Source organism: Dendrobates tinctorius, unplaced genomic scaffold (genome assembly GCF_039654945.1).
Source record: "Dendrobates tinctorius isolate UK_male_01 unplaced genomic scaffold, ASM3965494v1 ptg000029l, whole genome shotgun sequence".
In the NCBI taxonomy this organism is placed as follows: domain Eukaryota; kingdom Metazoa; phylum Chordata; class Amphibia; order Anura; family Dendrobatidae; genus Dendrobates; species Dendrobates tinctorius.
Window position 1 is genome coordinate 49,310,110 of NW_027361697.1, and position 23,292 is coordinate 49,333,401.

The window sequence follows — 23,292 nt, forward strand, 5'->3', positions numbered from 1 at the left end:
ACATTTCCATTACTAACACAGGATACTATTTCTTCTTTAAAATTTTATTCACTTCTGATGTCTAAAATGGATGCCATACAGATGACAATACAGATGGAAATTCGTCTATTTCTAAATGAAAAAAAACATTTTTTTTTTATACGCTCATGTAAACTTCATCACATAAGCAACTGCTTTTTGTAAAGTGACAAAATTAATATTATGCAGAATTAAGGGTGATCCGAAACCAAAGGTGACTTTCATACTAAAATTAATTCATAATCTAATCACTTTTCTAATATATTTCAGTTAAAAAAATTTCTACCTTTCCCTCTCTACTCTAACTTCCTGTCTGCTTGTGTTTTTCTTTTTTTAAACTTCTAATGACATTTTGTTTAAGAATTCCATTTCATATTGGGACTCTCACATGGGATATCATCAGGGGGCAGAGGCTGCGGTCACTGCCACAGCTGCTTTCCCCACCATGAAAAGAAGCGTCATCTGTTTCAGAGACTGGACTGGTCCCTGCCGGGTCATCTTACCTCTTAAGAACCAGCAAGGGAGCGCACTGTCACTGTGCATTCAAAGGAATATAGCACAGGGAGCTCATACTGAGTATGCGTCACAATTTACATCCAACGCATTATCAGTTTAGCAGGACTAGCCGAACCTCCAAAACAGACATCACTGATGGCGCCTAATTTCAGAGAGGATGCAGAGGCTGTGGAAGTGACCGCAGCGTCTGCCCCCAGATGACAGCTCAATCGAGTATCCCAGCATGTACTGGTGAATCTCAAACAAAATGTCATGAGACGTTAAAAAAAAAAGACAGGTAGTCAGAATGTAGAGGGTACGTTAGGGGATTTTTCATTAAAGTATATTAGAAAACAAGATTAGATTATTACACTGAATACATTTAATATGAAATTCACCTTTGGTTTCAGACCTACCCTTTAAGTTCAGCCAATTTGTTCGGCCCTCCACAGCAGTGCCAGTTTCTCGTGGCCCCTTGGTAAAATTAATTGCCCACCCTTGCTCTAATCTATTTATCTAGGGAGGTAGTGAGTAGTTTGATACCACATGTTTTATGCAATTTTATGCAACACAAGTTTGAAAAATTACAATTTGCATTTTTTACAGTGTCACGTTAATATTTTTTTTTTTTACATTCACACGTCAAATTTTATTGCACTAGTTTTTGGAGTAATTGTCGGTGTACATGTGGTACTCTTGGTGAAGAAATGGTGTCATTAGTTCCCAGATAATTTTACCTGGGATGCTAATTGTCTGGGGAAGTTTGATGGGTTAATTTGACCGTCCCTATCTTTGTAAATTAGATAGGTACACATGTGCCCTGATGTCCTCTCGCACATTTTGCATAATTTTACAACGTATTTGGAGCACTTGGAGGGAATAAATTGGCGGAATGACAAATGGCCCTTGAAATTCATGAGGGACTCTTAGACTGCAACATTTTCCTCTGGGATATAGGAATTTATGAATGATTCTTTTATGAGGGAAATTAGGGGTCACAATTTAAGGCGATTGTAGGTGGGGTCATTTCCTTTGGGTCTTAGGATTTATCACTAAAATGAAGGAATTTCGTTAGGGCTTCATATATGGCTCCAGAGATGATAGCTGCAAATACGGTGATACTGAAAACAGATTCTGTAGCCCAGTAGGAATGGAGAGTGTACTAAACCCATATTGAGAGTAAGGCCCAAATATGTTTTTATTTCAGGGACATTTGTGGGGAATGGATCTATGAATGGAATGAAAGGATGTGGGCTTTTGGAGGGTAAAATTGGTGACATCTAATTTTATTCCAGGGGCTGCTAAAAAAGGATGAGTTTGAGTGAAACATGCATTGTCAGGATACCACAATGGAGGGAGGACTGCAGAATTTGGCCCTGCCTCTGATGATTCAACAGTGACCACTAAATCTACTACCATCGGGCTGTGGGATCTTGTGGAGGAAGAGGAGCCATCACTGTCTGAAAACTGTTCTGCTTCAGAATCAGATTTCATTTGACTCCCGAAAGTAATCTAACAATAGTAGACCTAATGTAAGAGTAATAATTTTTTAATGTTATTTCTTTTATGATTTTTTTTAACTTTTGAATGAACCCTAATTTTAAATTCTAAGCCTAAGCCTAAGCCTAACCCTAATGCTAAGCAAAGCAGGGTTGTACCGCTGCACCTCAGTAACCATTCTGCCCGCCATCATTTTATTTTAAATGAATGAGTAACAATAAAAACTAACCTAATCTAACAATAGTAGACCTATTGTAACAGTATTAATTTTTTAATTTTATTTTTTTTTAATTTTTTTAAACCTTGGAATGAACCCTAACTTTAAATCCTAACCATAAGCCCAACCCTAATGCTAAGTCCAACTCTAACCCTAAACCCAACCCTACCCCAACCATAAGGAGTTATCCCTAATCCCTGGCTAAAAGCAAAGAAAGAAAGAAATCAAAATTATAAAATTAAAACAAAAATGAACAAATTTAATCTTACTCGGGGGATAACAAATATTGGACTTTTGATCACTTTGAAAGGATCTATCACATTTATCAAAAGTCAGGGACCAATAGAGAATATCTCTGATGTTGTTGGGTGCCGCCGGCTGATCATTAAGTGACGTGCGCCTCGCAATGAAGTCATTTTGCTTCAGGAAGAGGAGGAGGAAGCGAATGGTGTCGCTGGTACTAGGGTGCTATGGTGAGCCTAAGGACATCATTTCTCTCTCATCTGACATGTTAGATCATGGCAGAGGAAAGAAAAATGATTTTTAAATCAGACTTTACTTTTTTATGTGATCAATGTTATTCAGTGAATAACGGTGATTATTTGACAGAAAACCGGTAAAAAACATCCCTGATTGTGTTCTCCAGGGTCTCAGCTACCCCCAGTAACTGAAACCCCCGAGAATTTCCAACAATGGGGTTGCTATTGACTTATTTCTGAGGGCCATTAAAAAGCAGCGCTGAGGAATAAGGTCACTTAACCTCTGCTGTTAAAAGGCAACCAACATCCGCTGTACATATACAGCTGAATAAAATCCTCATAGCACACGTAGTAATATATGAAACTCATGACAATGTGCAGTGTTACCACCTTTCTATAGATCACTCACTGGTAATAAATACAGAATTACATGAGATACAGGATGATGATGTTCAATAATTAATAATTTTATTTTTTTCTCCTATCAGTATGTTTTGAGTTGTGGGAGGAAACCGGAGTACCCGGAGAAAACCCACACAGGCACGGGGAGAACATACAAACTCTGTGCAGATGGAGTCCCAGATTTACATCGAAGACCACAGTGCTGCTCGCTAACAGTGCTAATCACTGCGCCACCGTGCCGTCCTGTAGTATGATGGTCCTACCTCTCCAAGTAGCCTGCCAGCCAGATGAGAATGCAGTAGACTATGGTCCCTGATATGCAACAGAGAGGATAGAAGAATGCAGGGGCGGGATTCCTACAGACCCTGCCTGTTTCTTCAGACCACAACCAGGTCCACGCCTTCCTCAGCCAGTCGTCAGGTATTGGGAGAGGGGACTGCATTATATTCCCAATGCTGTCATTGCTGCGGCTTTCACTGCCTTCCTGAGCCAGTCAGGTATTGGGGGAGGCGACTGCATTATATTCCCATTGCTGTCATTGCTGCAGCTTTCACTGCTCTTCCTGAGCCAGTCGTCAGGTATTGGGGGAGGGGACTGCGTTATATTCCCAATGCTGTCATTGCTGCGGCTTTCACTGCTCTTCCTCAGCCAGTCGTCAGGTATTGGGGAGGGGACTGCATTATATTTCCAATGCTGTCATTGCTGCGGCTTTCACTGCCCTTCCTGAGCCAGTCGTCAGGTATTGGGGAGGGGACTGCATTATATTCCCATTGCTGTCATGGCTGCGGCTTTCACTGCTCTTCCTGAGCCAGTCGTCAGGTATTGGGGGAGGGGACTGCGTTATATTCCCATTGCTGTCATTGCTGCGGCTTTCACTGCCCTTCCTCAGCCAGTCGTCAGGTATTGGGGGAGGGGACTGCGTTATATTTCCAATGCTGTCATTGCTGCGGCTTTCACTGCCCTTCCTGAGCCAATCAGGTATTGGGGGAGGGGACTGCGTTATATTCCCATTGCTGTCATGGCTGCGGCTTTCACTGCTCTTCCTGAGCCAGTCGTCAGGTAATGGGGGAGGGGACTGCGTTATATTCCCAATGCTGTCATTGCTGCGGCTTTCACTGCCCTTCCTCAGCCAGTCGTCAGGTATTGGGGGAGGGGACTGCGTTATATTTCCAATGCTGTCATTGCTGCAGCTTTCACTGCCCTTCCTGAGCCAATCAGGTATTGGGGGAGGGGACTGCGTTATATTCCCATTGCTGTCATGGCTGCGGCTTTCAATGCTCTTCCACCTGTTGCTGATGTAGGAGAAGTCACAGAACAGCTGCTGGTCCTCCGGTGTTATAGGTGGTTTCTGAGCTTCAGTGTCAGACATCACTTGGTGTAATTCAATATGTGTGCTGGTTTCTTTAACTGGGATCTATAGAAGAAAGACAAATCAGTCTGGTTAATTCATTAGGTATTTAATTATATCCGTCCCCTCCCGAGGGCACCTGTACAGATTGTGGATGAGCCGTGGTAACCGTGTGCCGATTACCGCTAATCACCATGATGCATCGTCACCTGCAGCTTGAGAACAAGTCAACTCCTGGTGCTGCCTGGCAATCTGCGGTATCCACATCTGCTACAACTGCACCATAAAGCTGTGTTCACATGTTGCAACCACATTGGGTTCTTTTGACGCATTGTCAACAATACTGCATATTTTTGTTGTGTTTTTTCCCCAACAAATGTCCAGAGCATTATGGCTCTTTTTCGTAGAAAAAAATGCACAGTGTGAACGCAGCCTAACAGATCCAAGTTAGTCACTAAATGGTCTTCTGAAGAATTGGGGACAATAATTACACTTTTGAGAAATATGTAAAAGCCAGTCCATCCTGCCACATTCTGTAATTCCACCCATTTACCAGCCGGGGAGGATAAACACATTCTGCCCTACACTATGTAGAATTGTTACTCATTATTTGAGTATTTCTTACACATATTATCACATTACACAGGCGAGGAAGTGACATTGTAATAAAATAACGCTGTGCACTTACAGGTGTCATTGTGAATGGTGGACGGGACCTTCCCGCCTCTAATTCCTCCCAGTTTATGGGCGAGAAGAATGGATGTCCTTTTAGATTGCTGCAAACAACCTGCCTCTTTTTTGGTGTTTTACACAAGAGCTGCAAATATATAAGAATAATTATTATATCACAAGTAATATTATAAATAATCTCAGAAAAAAACAGTAACAGAATTATTTTCTCATTTTCTTATAGAAAGATGAATTTCTTAAAACAGCCATTGCTAGAAATAAATATGATAGGATAGGATAGGACAGGATAGAATAGTACATGATAGGATCGGATAATATGGGACAGGATAGAATAATACAGGGCGAGATAGGATGGTACAGGGCGGCATGGTACAGGACAGGATGGTACAGGACAGGATAGGATAGGACAGGATAGAATAGGACAGGACAGGATCAGATAATATGGGACAGGATAGAATAATACAGGGCGAGATAGGATGGTACAGGACAGGATAATACAGGGCGGCATGGTACAGGACAGGATGATACAGGATAGGATAGGATAGTACAGGACAGGATAGAATAGTACAGGATAATACAGGATGAGATAGGATGGTACAGGACGGGATGGTACAGGATAGTACAGGACAGGATACAATAGTACAGGATAGGACAGGATAGAATAGTACAGGACAGGACATGATAGTACAGGACAGAATCGGATAATATGGGACAGGATAGGATAATACAGGGCGAGATAGGATAGTACAGGACGGGATGGTACAGGATAGTACAGGACAGGATAGTACAGGACAGGATAGTACAGGACAGGATAGTACAGGACAGGATAGTACAGGACAGGATAATACAGGACAGGATAATAGAGGACAGGATAGTTCAGGATATGATAGTACAGGACAGGATAGTACAGGACAGGATGAAAGAGGATAGGATGGTACAGGACAGGGTAGTACAGGATAGGATAGTACAGGATAGGCCATCAGTAGTCGATCAGTTAGGGGCAGATACCCAATAATGCTGATGATTAGCTGTGTGAAGAGGTTTTGGTGAGCACCGCAGCCTCTTTACTGTATAAACTGGCCTGTAGATAAGAACACTGCACACTTAGGAGAGGCTGTCCCGGGGCTCCAGCATTGTCCCAATTCCTTCTATTGGACAAAGCTGAAATACCCAACACAGTGGTGATGAAATGTACGGTGTATTATCAAATCTCCTGACTCGTCTATCCTTCCTATGTCTCCAGGTGGAAGTGTCTATTTACTCACTCTCTCTATGACATCCCTGGGCTGAGAATCCATGCTGTGCGGATAGTTAGGTTTATCACATTTCACTGAACGGGCAATCCTTCGAGAACACTGACCAGAGTAAAACGGGTAAGATCCTGTGGCCATTTGGAAGACTATGATCCCAAAAGCAAACAGGTCGACCGTGTAATTAAAGGGCTGTCGACGAATCATCTGTGGAAATATAAGATTAGAAGAGTAAGTTAGTACAGTGTTCATCCTGGGAGACAGAAAACTACCGTGGTCCATGTTTACTGGTAGTGTTTTTCCACACCTAAGCCCCCATACATAGGACATGTCGGCCAAAAGATCATTTAGTTGATAGCTACCTCTCAAATCGAGAAGCCCCAGTACACATTAAACTGTTTGTTTTTTTTTTTATTTATCATGCTTTTCTTATACAGCGCTATCTTATTCTGCAGTGCTTTACGTACAGTACTTTCCCTATCAGTATGTCTTTGGAGTGTGGGAGGAAACCAGAGAAACCCACACAAACATGGTATTGTCTTTGGTGGGATTTGACCCCAAGACCCCAGCTTTGCAAGACTGTAGTACTAACCACTGAGCCACCGTGCTGCCCTAGGCTGATCCTTCTGATATTGGCCAGTTTGGCTGACTTTAGTCTAATATGTATGGGGGCCCTTACACAGTACATCTATTAGATAGCGTTAGTAAATGTGGGCTGATGTGATGATAGATCTGTGATTCCACAAGCTACACATTAAGTGAGAATTGCAGGTGTATAATAAGAGTTATTAGTAGTCATATAGTCACCTCAGGAGCCATATAGCCAGGAGTGCCGAAAAAAACTCTGATCTTCTGAGAACCAAATACATTCATAGCAGCAAGGCCGAAATCAGCAATCTTAGCGTGTCCATCACCGTCCAGAAGAATGTTGTCTGGTTTTAAATCCCTTAAAAAAAGAAAGAAAAATAGTTCTGTGAGTCAGATATAGATCAGATGTCGTGCTTGGGTTGCTGTGGGGGCTTCACAGGACCACTCACTAAACATTGGGGGACAGATTCACTAATCCTATCTTGTGTAGACATATACCAGGCTTTCTGAAAACACGCCAAATCATCACAGTGGCTGTGTGACAAATTAGGAGCAACTTCAGAGATTTTTGTCTGATGTTACACCACTATTGTTTTCATTACTTAGAGCCAATAATTTTTCACAAAAATCTGATTACAGTTTAGTTGCACGTTGTGACATTGTAAGCCACATGGATTCCTATCAAACTATTCCCATTTCCATAAAAGCCTTGTCCCCTCTTCAAGTGAGCCCCAAAAGCGTCTAAAACACTTCATAAATGTGGTACACATCATGTTCACCATATTTTTGGCTAAATAGCACCACAATTCTGGCACAGTTAACTATTTCCCATAGTAAATCTTTCCCTTGTATAAAACAAGAAATGACTTATTACCGGTGAATAATCCCACGACTGTGGAGAAACTTTATTCCACTCAAGATTTCTGCTGCAAGGAACCTAATAAGGAAGAAAAAACTCCTATCAGCATTAATTGTTCTACTGAACCACTAATAACTATGAGGGGAGACAGCGGCCACAGATATTACAGAGCGGCTGCTCTCTTACCTGGTCGTGCAGACATCCAGTGGGGCTCTGCTTTTGATAAATGCAGTCAACTCGCCACCACTCAGATATTCCATGGCATAAAATGCATAGTCCTGTGCGAGAGTAGGGAAGATGATGGTAAATAATGCAGATTTTATCTATCCTGATAACATTTACTATGGTTCTGGGACCTATACTGTATGTTCAGAAGACATGTCTTTGTGTCTGCACACACTGGAGAGGTGTCCGTCCAGGGTGACAACTAAGTCAAAATCCTCTAATGATAGCCATCAGTAATGGCGCCCAGGACATACAGGCACACAGAGCATGCAGCAGGTCTCTTCATTTACAGACAAAGATTGAATTTGCAATCTGATGGAAGCAAATGGACATGATGGGGAGAAAGGAGAGAATTCCTAGAACGTGAGGAGTCTTTTACCGCTGTCTGGAAGGTGCCATAGGCATGTGTGAAGAATCTACTGTCTTCAGTGATTTCCAGGACATCTCTCTCTATGTGGACGGTGTCTTTAGCATTTTCCAACAATTCTCTCTTCTTAACCATCTTGACCGCCAGCTGAAGTCCGCTGGGTTGATGTGTCGCCAGCATCACCTTCCCAAAACTGCCTTCTCCAAGCTTCCTGGTAAAGATTAAACTCTCCAGGGAAAAACAGGCAGTCACTTGCTCTGAAGGGCTGGTGGTCTGAGCCCCGATTACACCTAGAACAGAAAACAGATATAAGAACTAACAATTAATCACTCATATATAAAGCTCCAATAAATTGGCAATTTTTTAAAAATCTATCATGAGCTTTGAACCATGAGGAACCTGGTTACCACCATGTTCTGGCTGGAGAGCCTTAAGTATAGAAGGTGGAAAGCTCTGATGTACACGGTAGTATGTACGGGACAAGATTATGTCATTAGGTTACATTTTGTAAAATAAATGAACACTTTATATAAAACTAGCTGAAGTGCCCGGCGCTGCCCGGCCATAGTAACTAAATGTGGTTAGTTATAGAAAATTATAATTATCCTCCATTCCATAGTCCCGTGCCCATATACCCATCATACATATCCACGATCCCATAGGCCCGTGCCCATATACCCATCATACATATCCTCCATCCCATAGTCGAGTGCCCATATACCCATCACACATCCTTCATCTCATAGTCCCATGCCCATATACCCATGATACATATCCGCCATCTCATAGTCCCGTGCCCATATACCCATCATACATATCCACGATCCCATAGGCCCGTGCCCATATACCCATCATACATATCCTCCATCCCATAGTCGAGTGCCCATATACCCATCACACATCCTTCATCTCATAGTCCCATGCCCATATACCCATCATACATATCCGCCATCTCATAGTCCCGTGCCCATATACCCGTCATACATATCCTCCATCCTATAGTCCAGTGCCCATATATCCATCACACATCCTCCATCCCACAGTCCCGAGCCCATATACATATCCACCATCCCATAGTCCCGTGCCCATATACCCGTCAAACATATCCTCCATCCCATAGTCCAGTGCCCATATACCCATCACACATCCTCCATCCCATAGTCCCGTGCCCATATACATATCCACCATCCCATAGTCCCGTGCCCATATACCCGTCAAACATATCCTCCATCCCATAGTCCAGTGCCCATATACCCATCACACATCCTCCATCCAATAGTCCCGTGCCCATATACATATCCGCCATCCCATAGTCCCGTGCCCATATACCAGTCATACATATCCTCCATCCCATAGTCCAGTGCCCATATACCCATCACACATCCTCCATCCCATAGTCCCGTTCCCATATACCCATCATACATATCCTCCATCCCATAGTCCGGTGCCCATATACTCATCACACATCCTCCACTCCATAGTCAACCATTATGACATCATAATGAGCGGCGGCAGGGCTTGCAACCTTTGATGACATCAGCGTCGCCATGGCAACCATTGTGACATCATAATGAGGGGCAGGGCTTCATACGCACACACTGCTTCCCCAGTATGCAAATAGGGGCATTATAACATCACAATGAGGGGCGGGGCTTGACGCACACACTTTTTCCCCCAGTATGTAGATAGGGGCAAAATTGTTTGGTGAATTGGAACGCGCGGGGTTAAAATTTCGCCTCACAACATAGCTTAGGACGCTCTTGGGGTCCAGACGTGTGACTGTGCCAAATTTTGTGGCTGTAGCAGCGACGGTGCGGATGCCTATCCCGGACATACACACATACACACATAAATGACTATAGACTTTACCTTCTGGAGCTTGATCGATGGATTTGTCACTCTCACGTCTTCTCTTTGTGGTGGTCTCAGTGTCAGATGTCCTCTTTCTCTTAAGTTGTTCTCTACAACTTTGATTTTCAACTCTCTCTTGATGGATGTGAGAGCTTCTTCCTCTCTTATTTGGGGTTTCATCTCCTTTCTCAGGAGATGTGTTCCCTCTTTTTTTCCCCTTTTTAAGGGTCTTATTCTCTGGAGGATGTCCAGAAGATGATGTACAGGGATCATCTGTATTCTCAACAGGTACGTCCTGTACAATGTCCTGAGAAGTTACTCCTCTCTGGGAAAAACTCTCTTCCGTGCATCTTTTTTTAGCACGTCTCTTATTCTTTTCACCACACTTCCTTTTTCGTCCCATGATAAGTTAATGTCAATAATAATGAATTTGCTAAGTGCGCAAACGTCGTCTTCACTCTCCAAAAGCTGAAGGTAAAGTAAGAAAAGTGACATCGGAATCTTTAACCTAACAATCACCTAGTATTGTGACATCATCGCCATTATGACATCATCAGCCAGAGTGTAAGCGATGATGTCATCGGCTGTTGCAGGACTAAGTTTGACATAATTAGATGATCTAGTATAAAAAAAAGCACTTTCATATGTATGTGGTCTGTTTATGCAGTCCTCCACAAGCGCCCCAACGCGCGTTTGGTTTCTTCGTCAGGAGGTTCGCCTAAGCAGACCGCATAAGCAGACCACATACATATGCAAGTGCTTTTAACAATATTTTTATCATCACAGCAGCCATTTTTAGGCAACACAATAGTAGTCTTATACTGACAGCCAATACTAAGCCAATGTGGAATTTTCTTTGGCTATGTCTGTGAAATATTACATGCACTGATTTGCATAACAAGTAGGTAGGGCTTATGGCGTTTTTGACTCCTATGATGTTTCAGTAGTGACCTTGAAATTGTGAATTGATGTTTTGTGTACTATTTTTATTACAAATTCATTGAATAAAGTAGAATTCATTTTACTGGCATGTTATACTGTTTTTTTCTTATGTGGCTAATTATTGTAGTGAGTTGTGCCATTTTTTTACTTTTATGGGTTTTTGTGCTATACATTGCCTATGAGGAGTTGATTATAATAGACTGCCTATGGGGAGTGCATTATAATATGCTGCCTATGGGGGTGCATTATAATAGCCTGCCTATGGGGGTGCATTATAATAGGCTGCCTATGGGGGTGCATTATAATATAGAATCTGCCTATGGGGAGTGCATTCTAATATAGAGGCTGCCTATGGGGAGTGCATTATACTATACACTCTGCCTATGGGGAGTGCATTATACTATATTGAGGACTATCTGGTGTATTATGATATGGATGCTGTCTAGGTGGCCATCATACAGTGTGGGGATTATAGTGACGGGTCCATCATACAGTGTTGGAGCCATTAAATAGTTTGGGGATATTAAGGGGTCAGTATATATACAGTGAGGGGGCATTATACTGTGTATAGAGGAGCTGTACAAGGGGGAGACTTGGGACATTATTAAATGTGAAGTGGGCACTTGGTGTTACAGGGGAACTTGGGTTACTGTGACTGTCAAAGGGGCACACACAGGGCAATATTAAATTCTAGGGACCAAAGTGTGGGCCCTGTTTTCTAGGGCACTTGCACCCGACATTACTATTTTCTAGAGAGTTGCTTTAGAATTTAAAGGTCACACAGAACCACACAATAGGTGCAGTAATAGGGACACATACGGCAGCAGCGGCTCAGTATTGGGGTATCAGGTGCAGTAATAGGGACACATACAGCAGCAGCTCATTAATGGGGTATCAGGTGCAGTAATAGGGACACATATGTCAGCAGCGGCTCAGTATTGGGGTATCAGGTGCAGTAATAGGGACACATACAGAAGCAGCAGCGCAGCATTGGGGTATCAGGTGTAGTAATAGGGAAACATACGGCAGCAGCGGCTCAGTATTGGGGTATCAGGGGCAGTAATAGGGACACATACGGCAGCAGCGGTTCAGCATTGGGGTATCAGGTGCAGTAATAGGGGACACATACGACAGCAGCGGCTCAGTATTGGGGTATCAGGTGCAGTAATAGGGACACATACGGCAGCAGCGGCTCAGTATTGGGGTATCAGGTGTAGTAATAGGGACACATACGACATCAGCGGCTCAGTATTGGGGTATCAGGTGCAGTAATAGGGGCACATACGGCAGCAGCGGCTCAGTATTGGGGTATCAGCAGGATGAGCAGTTTGTGCAGGTTGGGAATAGTCCAATTGGTGACAGTGCTGAAAATATGAGAAGTGAAATGTGTCTTTGTTGTATTCTCTGCAGCCGAGTCCTGGCTGTAGGAGTTGTCATGTCGGTCTGGGCCAGATGGAAAAGACGTGAAAAGTGAACGGTTCCATCAGAAATAACGTCAGTGGTATGTCATTATCTGTAACTCTGCTGTAATCTATTATATGTTCTGTAGGACTGGTATTATTTCCCACTGACCATATGGCGGTAATATCAATACTGGTCTTTTTATGTATAGATTATTTTTGGCAACAGCGTGGTCATCTGCTGAGGTTCTCTGGTTAGGGGTCCACTCAGAAGTTTCGTCCCCCCTGAACCAAAATCCTAGCTACGCCTCTGACTGTATGAATTGTATTTTTTACATGTGGAGGATGGGCACTTTCTTACTGCAAAGAAAGATTAGTTTTCTGTAGTTTTTAGTGATGATTTCATTGTTAATTATAGAGACTGAAATGTCTAAGAATTCTATGAACGATAAAGAAAGGGGCACAATAGCGCAGTTACCCAATAAACAATTAGTGGATTATAAGGTAGAATTCTCACCTTTGAATGTTGTGAGTATGCACAATACATATAATGAATTTGTCAGGAGGGCTGCAGAGTGCACCGGACCCACGACGGATCTTCAAGAAATTCTTGGACAAAATCTTCAAGGACAGGATGTTCAAGATGCGGATAATTCAGCGCTCCTCCAAAATCAGACAAGGGAACCACTGGGTTCAGAAGAGTTGCATACTTTATTCAGGGCTATAAAACTATGCGTTTCGTGGACGTCCTGTCCACTTCCTCAGGTACATAGCCATAGCCAGGACGTCCACGAAACACGTAGTTTTATAGGCCTGAATGAAGTATGCAACTCTTCTGAACCCAGTTGTTCCCTTGCCTGATTTTGGAGGAGTGCGGAATTATCCGCATCTTGAATATCCTGTCCAGAATTTAAGAATTCTATGATAATACCATTAACCTTTCTAGTAAATTTCTTATTAATTGTTTTAAGTTATTATTTTTATCCTTTTTGTCATATCCCTGTATATTATCCTTACGTTGTCTGTGCGGACTTTTTTCCATCCGTTTGGCTTCTGTGTTATAATTCAGCAGTAAATAATCTTTACAAGACCAATGTGTCCTTAAAAATTGGATGGAAAACATAATGTACTGATTTTTTGCACACCCATAGGCTTGAGAAAGCGAGTCTCATCCAAAGTACCGAAGAGAATGGTGTTATCTGAACTGCTCCATAGAATAACATTGATCCGAGCGCTGTGAGGTCTGTTGAGGCCCTGTGAGGATGTAGGGAGATGGACCAGGCTAGGGCAGCTTCTTGTGGGTCTGGGCTGGAACCATAGGGGCTGTGACCATTGTTGAGGGGTGAAGCACTTTCTGACCAGAGCAGATCTTTGCACCTGACTGCAGGTGGCAGGGTAGGGATAAAAGGAGCTGAGCGCGCAAAAGGGGAACTTCTGGTGGGGAGACAGAAAAAACACAAGGAGAAGGTTGACTCCGTCGCCACGGTTCCCTGCCAATCAGCAGGCCTATGCAGCAGCTTAACCACCTCTATGGGCACAGCCTGGGTTGAGAGAGAGCCGAGCTTCTGGCAGACTTCCATACCTGAGAACTCTGACTTGACAGCACCCTTCGCAGTGCCTAACAATCGTTACCAAACAGACCACGCGCAACTCGCTGACTACGTGGGCCCTTCGGCGGCCTCCTCTCCGAAACTTTGTGGCCCACTTGTTTTTACATCTTCTACTCCCCGTGCAACACCGTGTACCAGGACTGAAAGCCCGCGCCGGGAAAAGCCAGGAACTGCCATTTTATTCAAGAGACATTTCTTCTATTCCATCTGGGATCGCTTCAGAGACTTCTCGTGTCACCTGCTTATTTCTCACTGCAAAATGCAAATAAATATATATAATTTATACAATGTGATTTTCTGGATTTTATTTTTGATATTCTATCTCTCAATGTTAAAATTAACCTTACCTTAAAATTATAGACTGATCATGTCTTTGTCAGTGGGAAAGCTTACAAAATCAGCAAGGGATCAAATACATATTTCCCCCACTGTATATATATTTTTGTTTTTCAATAATTTTTATTAACTTTTTATCATTACATTGAAAACGTATATATATTATATTCATAGGGAAAAGGGGGAAGTATATATATTTTTGTACCAATACACCTTTTGTCAATGTGTTGCTTTTCCCGATGTTTTTTCCCTTGATTTCCATTATGTTGGGGGAATGTTTATACCCCTACGCTGTTTGGTATCTAAATACATTAATGCTACGTTATTAGTGCAACAATAATGAATTCTAGACAATGGTAATACATGTTAGTGCTTCAGCGCGCATGCCTAGATTTGCATAGGAAGTTGTGCTTGCGTTCCACAGTGTGGGACTCACGCTACTGTTCAGAGGGTGCCGGTTAATATCATCAAGGAGGCGCAACAGGAAGTGACGACATTGCTCTTCCAGTCATAAACGTGTTTCCACAGAGTGGAACGCACAATATACACTGGGATATAGAAATTTAGGAATGATTCTTTTATGAGGGAAATTAGGGGTCTCAGTTTGTTAAGGCGATTGTAGGTGGGGTCATTTCTTTTGGGCCTTAGGATTTATCACAAAATGAAGGAATTTTTTAGGGCTTCATATATGGCTCCAGAGATGATAGCTGCAAATACGGTGATACTGAAAACAGATTCTGTAGCCCAGTAGTAATGGAGAGTATACTAAACCCATATTGAGAGTAAGGCCCAAATATGTTTTTATTTCAGGCACAATTGTGGGGAATGGATCTATGAATGGAATGAAAGGATGTGGGCTTTTGGAGGGTAAAATTGGTGACATCTAATTTTATTCCAGGGGCTGCTAAAAAAGGATGAGTTTGAGTGAAAAATGCATTGTCGGGATACCACAATGGAGGGAGGACTGCAGAATTTGGCCCTGCCTCTGATGATTCAACAGTGACCACTAAATCTACTACCATTGGGCTGTGGGATCTTGTGGAGGAAGAGGAGCCATCACTGTCTGAAAACTGTTCTGCTTCAGAATCAGATTTTGTTTGACTCCCGAAACTAACGGAGCAAAGCAGGGTGTACCGCTGCACCTCGGTAAACATTCTACACGTCATCGTTTTATTTTATATGAATGCCTAACAATAAAAACTAACCTAATCTAACAATAGTAGACCTAATGTAACAGTAATAATTTTTTTATTTTATTTTTTTAAACTTTTGAATGAACCCTAACTTTAAAGCCTAACCCTAAGCCCAACCCTAATGCTAAGTCCAACTCTAACCCTAAACCCAACCCTACCCCAACCATTAGGAGTTATCCCTAACCCCTGGCTAAAAGCAAAGAAAGAAAGAAAGAAATCAAAATTATAAAATAAAAACAAAAAAAACAAATTTAATCTGACTAGGGGGATGACAAATATTCGACTTTTGATCACTTTGAAGGGATCTATCACATTGATCAAAGGTCATAGACCCACAGAGAATATCTCTGATGTTGTTGGGTGCCGCCTGGCAGATCATTTACTGACGTGCGCCTCGCAATGAACTCATTTTGCTTCAGGAAGAGGAGGAGGAAGTGAATGGTGTAGCCGGTTCTAGGGTAATATTGTGAGCCTAAGGACATCATTTATCTCTCATCTGACATGTTAGATCATGGCAGAGGAGAGAAAAATGATTTTTAAATCAGACTTTACTTTTTTTTATGTGATCACTGTTATTCATTGAATAACAGTGATTATGTGACAGAAAACAGGAAAAAAAAATCCCTGATTGTGTTGTTCAGCGTCTCAGCTACCCCCAGTAACTGAAACCCCCAAGATTTTCCTATAATGGGGTTGCTATTGACTTATTTCTGAGGGCCATTATAAAGCAGTGCTGAGGCAAAAGGTCACTTAACCTCTGCTGTTAAAAGGCATATCGGAGGCCCTTAAATGTTTATTATTTTCTTATTTATTATCCTTTGCTTATATAGCGCTATCTTATTTCGCAGTGCTTTACAGACATTATCATCGCTGTCCCTGATGGGGCTCACAATCTACATTCCCAGTCACTATGTCTTTGGAGTATGGGAGGAAACTGGAGAACCCAGAGGAAACCCACACAAACACGAGGGGAACATACAAACTCCTTGCAGATGTTGCCTTGGTGGGATTTGAACCCAGGACCACTGTGATGCAAGGCTACAGTGCTAACCACTGAGCCATCTGCTGCCTACTTGTATATGCATGTATATACTATAGGGGACTAATTTGACACTATTTTGATAAAAAGGAGTCATATCATCACTCAAAACGCCATCGCAAATCGAGGCACTAAGCACCTATTATATTATCATTATACTAATTATAATTAGCTATAATTAGCTATTATATTATAGCTAAAGAAAATGTCCTTAACTCATTGAGAGGTGCACGTCACGTAATGAATTATACGTATCTTCGACCGCTTACAATCTGGCTTCCGGTCACACCACTCCACTGAAACAGCCCTTACTAAGGTCACCAATGACCTCTTAACTGCCAAGAGCAAGCGACACTACTCTGTCCTCCTCCTCCTGGACCTGTCGGCTGCCTTTGACACAGTGGACCATTCCCTATTATTACAGACCCTCTCATCCCTCGGCATCACAGACTTGGCCCTCTCCTGGATCTCATCATACCTAACAGACCGGACATTCAGCGTCTCCCACTCACACACCACCTCCTCACCTCGCCCCCTATCTGTCGGAGTCCCACAAGGTTCAGTCCTTGGGCCCCTGCTGTTCTCTATTTACACCTTTGGCCTGGGACAGCTCATAGAATCTCATGGCTTTCAGTATCATCTTTATGCTGATGACACACAGATCTACATCTCTGGACCAGATATCACCTCCCTACTAACCAGAATCCCTCAATGTCTGTCCACTATTTCATCCTTCTTCTCCACTAGATATCTGAAACTCAACATGGACAAAACAGAATTCATCATCTTTCCCCCATCTCACGTGACCCCCCCTACGAACCTATCAATTACAGTAAATGACTGCCCACTCTCCCCAGTCCCACAAGCTCGCTGCCTCGGAGTAATCCTTGACGCTGATCTCTCCTTCAAACCACATATCCAAACCCTTTCCACTTCATGCCGACTTCAACTCAAAAATATTTCACGCATCCGTTCATTCCTCACCCAAGAATCTGCAAAAACCCTAGTCCATGCCCTCATCATCTCTCGCCTTGACTACTGCAACCTCATGCTCTGTGGCCTCCCCTCAAACACCCTCGCACCCCTCCAATCTATTCTAAACTCTGCTGCCCGACTAATCCACCTGTCCCCCCGCTATTCCCCAGCTTCTCCCCTCTGTCAATCCCTTCACTGGCTCCGAATTGCCCAGAGACTCCATTACAAAACCCTAACCATGACATACAAAGCCATCCACAACTTGTCTCCTCCATACATCTGTGACCTCGTCTCCCGGTACTTTCCTGCACGCAACCTCCGATCCTCACAAGATCTCCTTCTCTACTCCCCTCTTATCTCCTCTTCCCACAATCGCATACAAGATTTCTCTCGCGCATCACCCCTACTCTGGAACTCTCTACCACAACATATCAGACTCTCACCTACCATCGAAACCTTCAAAAAGAGCCTGAAGACCCACCTCTTCCGACAAGCCTATAACCTGCAGTAACCACCGATCGACCAAACCGCTGCACGACCAGCTCTACCCTCGCCTACTGTATTACCACCCATCCCTTGAAGATTGTGAGCCCTCGCGGGCAGGGTCCTCTCTCCTCCTGTACCAGTTATGACTTGTATTGTTTAAGATTATTGTACTTGTTTTTATGTATACCCCTCCTCACATGTAAAGCGCCATGGAATAAATGGCGCTATAACAATAAATAATAATAATAATCTTACAAATGCCATGTACCACCAGCGTAAATGTTGCACTTCGATTGAAGCACATTGCTCGCGTAAGCTTGGGTCTGATTTGGTCACAGTTAACAGAGGGGTACCACATGGGTCAGTACTGATCAGATTTTGGAATAAATTCTCGGACTTTTGTGCGCTACCAGATAAATTCACCAATCCAATATTTAGGAGAAAGATTAATCCATTTATTTTCCAACGCGTTTCGAAATGTATACCATTTCTTCATCAGGGGATGACAATATATGATCAAACAGAACTGTCACAGGTTATATACAGCATGATTTCAAAAAGCGGCGCCAAAAAGGTCACATGTCATCTGGTGCAAATGTCAGGGTTCAAAGTATCACAGTTGAACTAATGCACTAATTAATCTCAATTCATTAAAAGCAATGTTTTTATTATAGAAAAAATAAAGAAAAGAAACAAGAAAGAGAAGAAAAGAAGACCGAAAGAAAAAAAAAAATATATATATATATATTAAAAAAACGAACTCATGACATCTTAAAAAAAAAACTTTTTGGCAAAGAAATGTATATCTTAGTGCACTGAACCACGGTCAGGTCATACCTGACAGAGAGGGAGAAAAAGGACTAGTGGAGAAAAGATAAAATGTTATAATTAAAAATGATATGTATAATTTATTTGACAATAAAGGAAGCTTTCTCTTGCTTTTTTTAAAAAATGTATGAATCACCAATTGAAAAAATAAAAAATATATATATATGTGTCGGTGGATACTGCAATTGATTATAAAAAACTCTCACACGTCACTTGAAAAGGAGACATTGGTTTCATTCACAAATATTCAGAATATCTGATAGTAAGAGGGCAAAGACACTGACTACGAAGAGCTTACGTAGCGTTCGATGAAAGAAACCAGGAACGCTACCCGTGTTGACCCTCATGCAGAGGGAGAGAAAGATAAAGAGGGAGAAAAAGAAAAAAACCACTCATCTTCAATACAGGAAAAATAACACTATTTTCTCACAGAAAAAATAAAAACATGTATGTAAAAGTATATAGTAAAAATATATAAAGGAAAGGGAATAAATTAATTCATCCACATTATAGAAATAAAATACATGGAATAAAAAGTCGCACATAAAGGGGTTTAAACATACCAGATTAGATAAAATTAATTCTGAATAACAGGTACATGCATCATTAAAAATTGTTAAAAGAGAAAATCATCAAATTTATTCCATTCTAAAGAAAAACCTCTGAAATTTCGTTTAAACCAAATGGCTTGAGTGTATTTAACCTATAGATCCAAAATACTTCTTTTCTATTTAATTGCCCTATCCTGTCAGGAAAATTAACAGGAATATGTTCAATTGGGCTAATTTTTAGTCCACTTGGATCCTTATTATGTTTTATAGTGAAATGTCTAGAAAGACCATGTTGTAAAAAACCTTTTTTGATGTTACATCTATGCGAATTAACCCTTAAATGTAGCGGTTGGGTTGTTCTTCCAACATATTGTTTTCCGCATCCACACTCAATAAGCTATATCACAAATTCTGTAGTGCAACTCAAATAATTCTTTATAGGAAAAATTTCATTGGTGGTAGATGATTTTACAGATTTTTCTCTATGAGTAATAATATTACAACAGAGACAATTTCTCCTTCCACATTTATAAATCCCTTTCAAAGGGGCATGAATTGGATTCAATGTTAATTCAGTTTTTTGTCGACTAGGGGCCACCAATCCCTTAATAGTTGGTGCCCTTCTGAAAGTTATTCCTGGATTATTAGGTAGAAATTTTTGTAATATAGGATCATTTAAAAGTATATACCAATTATCACACAAAATTTTCCGTATTCTTGTGTGTTCGGCACAATATTGAGTAATAAAATTAGTCATGAATTTTTTATTATCGGGTTTGACTATTTTTTGTCCATAAATGAGAGTGTCTTGTGATATATTGACACATCTATTATAGGCACTTTTGATCAGATTATTGGGGTATTTTTTATCCATGAACCTATTTTTTAAAATATCAGCCTGATCTTTAAAGTCCTCAAAGCTAGAACAATTTTTTCTAATCCTCTTAAACTGATTCTCTGGGATATTCCTCAGCCATTTTCCATAATGTCCACTATCAAAAGGAATATAACTATTAATATCCACATTTTTAAAAAAGGTTTTGGTTAAAATGGTGTTGTCCTTGATAAAATAGTTATATCTAAAAAATTGATACTCTCATGTTCATAAACTGAGGAAAATGATAGTCCCCAGTTATTGTTATTAATGTCATGAATAAAGTTATTAATGCTACTATCAGAGTTATCCCAGATAAAGAAAAGGTCATCAATAAATCTCTTATACATGATTAAATTATTGCACCACTTGGTATTAAAAATATAAAAATCTTCAAAAACCCCCATAAAAATATTTGCATATGTAGGTGCGACCTTCGAGCCCATCGCGGTCCCGAGCTTCTGGTGGTATAAATATCCATCAAATGTAAAATAATTATTTCTCAAAATAAAATCCATGCCTTTTAATAAAAACTTCTTTTGATCTTTAGACAGCCTATTGTCTCTTACTAAAATCTTGTTAAAACAGGCTAACCCTAAGTTGTGTGATATATTTGAATATAGTGAGGACACATCCATAGTGAGTAAAAGATAGCCTGATTTCCATTGAATTTGCTGTAGACATTGGATAAGATGAGTAGAATCTAATGTAGGTTTTTAAAAGTGGAACATTAGTCACCATAATTCTATCGATATAATGGGATAGGTTACTCGTTAAAGAACCTATCCCTGAGATAATCGGTCTCCCTGGGGGGTTTACTAAACTCTTATGAATTTTTGGTAGGTGATAAAAAAAAGGAATTCGTGAATTTTGAACAGTAACAAATTTTAATTCCTTTTTATTAAAAATGTTCGTTTTTTTGCCCTCCTGGATTAATATATCATAGTTTAGTTTTATTCCTGGGATGATGTCAAATGAATTTTTACTATAATATTTTTCATCAGATAGTATTCTCATTGCTTCATTACAATAATCAGATCTATTCTGAATAACTATCCCTCCTCCTTTATCTGCTGACCGAATTATAATATCAGTATTAGTCTTCAATGCCTGTAATGCCAATTTTTCACCCCTACTTGAAGACTAATACTGATATTATAATTCGGTCAGCAGATAAAGGAGTTCAAAATTCACGAATTCCTTTTTTTTATCACCTACCAAAAATTCATAAGAGTTTAGTAAACCCCCCAGGGAGACCGATTATCTCAGGGATAGGTTCTTTAACGAGTAACCTATCCCATTATATCGATAGAATTATGGTGACTAATGTTCCACTTTTAAAAACCTACATTAGAGATTCTACTCATCTTATCCAATGTCTACAGCAAATTCAATGGAAATCAGGCTATCTTTTACTCACTATGGATGTGTCCTCACTATATTCAAATATATCACACAACTTAGGGTTAGCCTGTTTTAACAAGATTTTAGTAAGAGACAATAGGCTGTCTAAAGATCAAAAGAAGTTTTTATTAAAAGGCATGGATTTTATTTTGAGAAATAATTATTTTACATTTGATGGATATTTATACCACCAGAAGCTCGGGACCGCGATGGGCTCGAAGGTCGCACCTACATATGCAAATATTTTTATGGGGGTTTTTGAAGATTTTTATATTTTTAATACCAAGTGGTGCAATAATTTAATCATGTATAAGAGATTTATTGATGACCTTTTCTTTATCTGGGATAACTCTGATAGTAGCATTAATAACTTTATTCATGACATTAATAACAATAACTGGGGACTATCATTTTCCTCAGTTTATGAACATGAGAGTATCAATTTTTTAGATATAACTATTTTTATCAAGGACAACACCATTTTAACCAAAACCTTTTTTAAAAATGTGGATATTAATAGTTATATTCCTTTTGATAGTGGACATTATGGAAAATGGCTGAGGAATATCCCAGAGAATCAGTTTAAGAGGATTAGAAAAAATTGTTCTAGCTTTGAGGACTTTAAAGATCAGGCTGATATTTTAAAAAATAGGTTCATGGATAAAAAATACCCCAATAATCTGATCAAAAGTGCCTATAATAGATGTGTCAATATATCACAAGACACTCTCATTTATGGACAAAAAATAGTCAAACCCGATAATAAAAAATTCATGACTAATTTTATTACTCAATATTGTGCCGAACACACAAGAATACGGAAAATTTTGTGTGATAATTGGTATATACTTTTAAATGATCCTATATTACAAAAATTTCTACCTAATAATCCAGGAATAACTTTCAGAAGGGCACCAACTATTAAGGGATTGGTGGCCCCTAGTCGACAAAAAACTGAATTAACATTGAATCCAATTCATGCCCCTTTGAAAGGGATTTATAAATGTGGAAGGAGAAATTGTCTCTGTTGTAATATTATTACTCATAGAGAAAAATCTGTAAAATCATCTACCACCAATGAAATTTTTCCTATAAAGAATTATTTGAGTTGCACTACGGAATTTGTGATATATCTTATTGAGTGTGGATGCGGAAAACAATATGTTGGAAGAACAACCCAACCGCTACATTTAAGGGTTAATCCGCATAGATGTAACATCAAAAAAGGTTTTTTACAACATGGTCTTTCTAGACATTTCACTATAAAACATAATAAGGATCCAAGTGGACTAAGAATTAGCCCAATTGAACATATTCCTGTTAATTTTCCTGACAGGATAGGGCAATTAAATAGAAAAGAAGTAT

General features: G+C 40.5%; 1 protein-coding gene and 1 long non-coding RNA gene across 3 annotated transcripts in view; one reads left to right on the forward strand and one right to left on the reverse strand.

Moving 5' to 3' along the window:
- LOC141085993 (uncharacterized) overlaps positions 1-14,529 on the forward strand; it is a 58,101-nt gene extending 43,572 nt beyond the window's left edge. Inside the window, exons 2-4 of one of the 2 annotated variants that reach the window (XR_012231461.1) lie at positions 1,809-2,045; positions 3,198-3,531; positions 6,393-14,529. This is a non-coding gene — a long non-coding RNA (uncharacterized lncRNA). The remainder of the gene's footprint in view (positions 1-1,808; positions 2,046-3,197; positions 3,532-6,392) is intronic. The other variant, XR_012231462.1, reaches the window with a different exon arrangement.
- Positions 1-23,292, reverse strand: part of RNPC3 (RNA binding region (RNP1, RRM) containing 3) — a 538,973-nt gene that overhangs the window by 128,220 nt on the left and 387,461 nt on the right. The window lies entirely within an intron of this gene.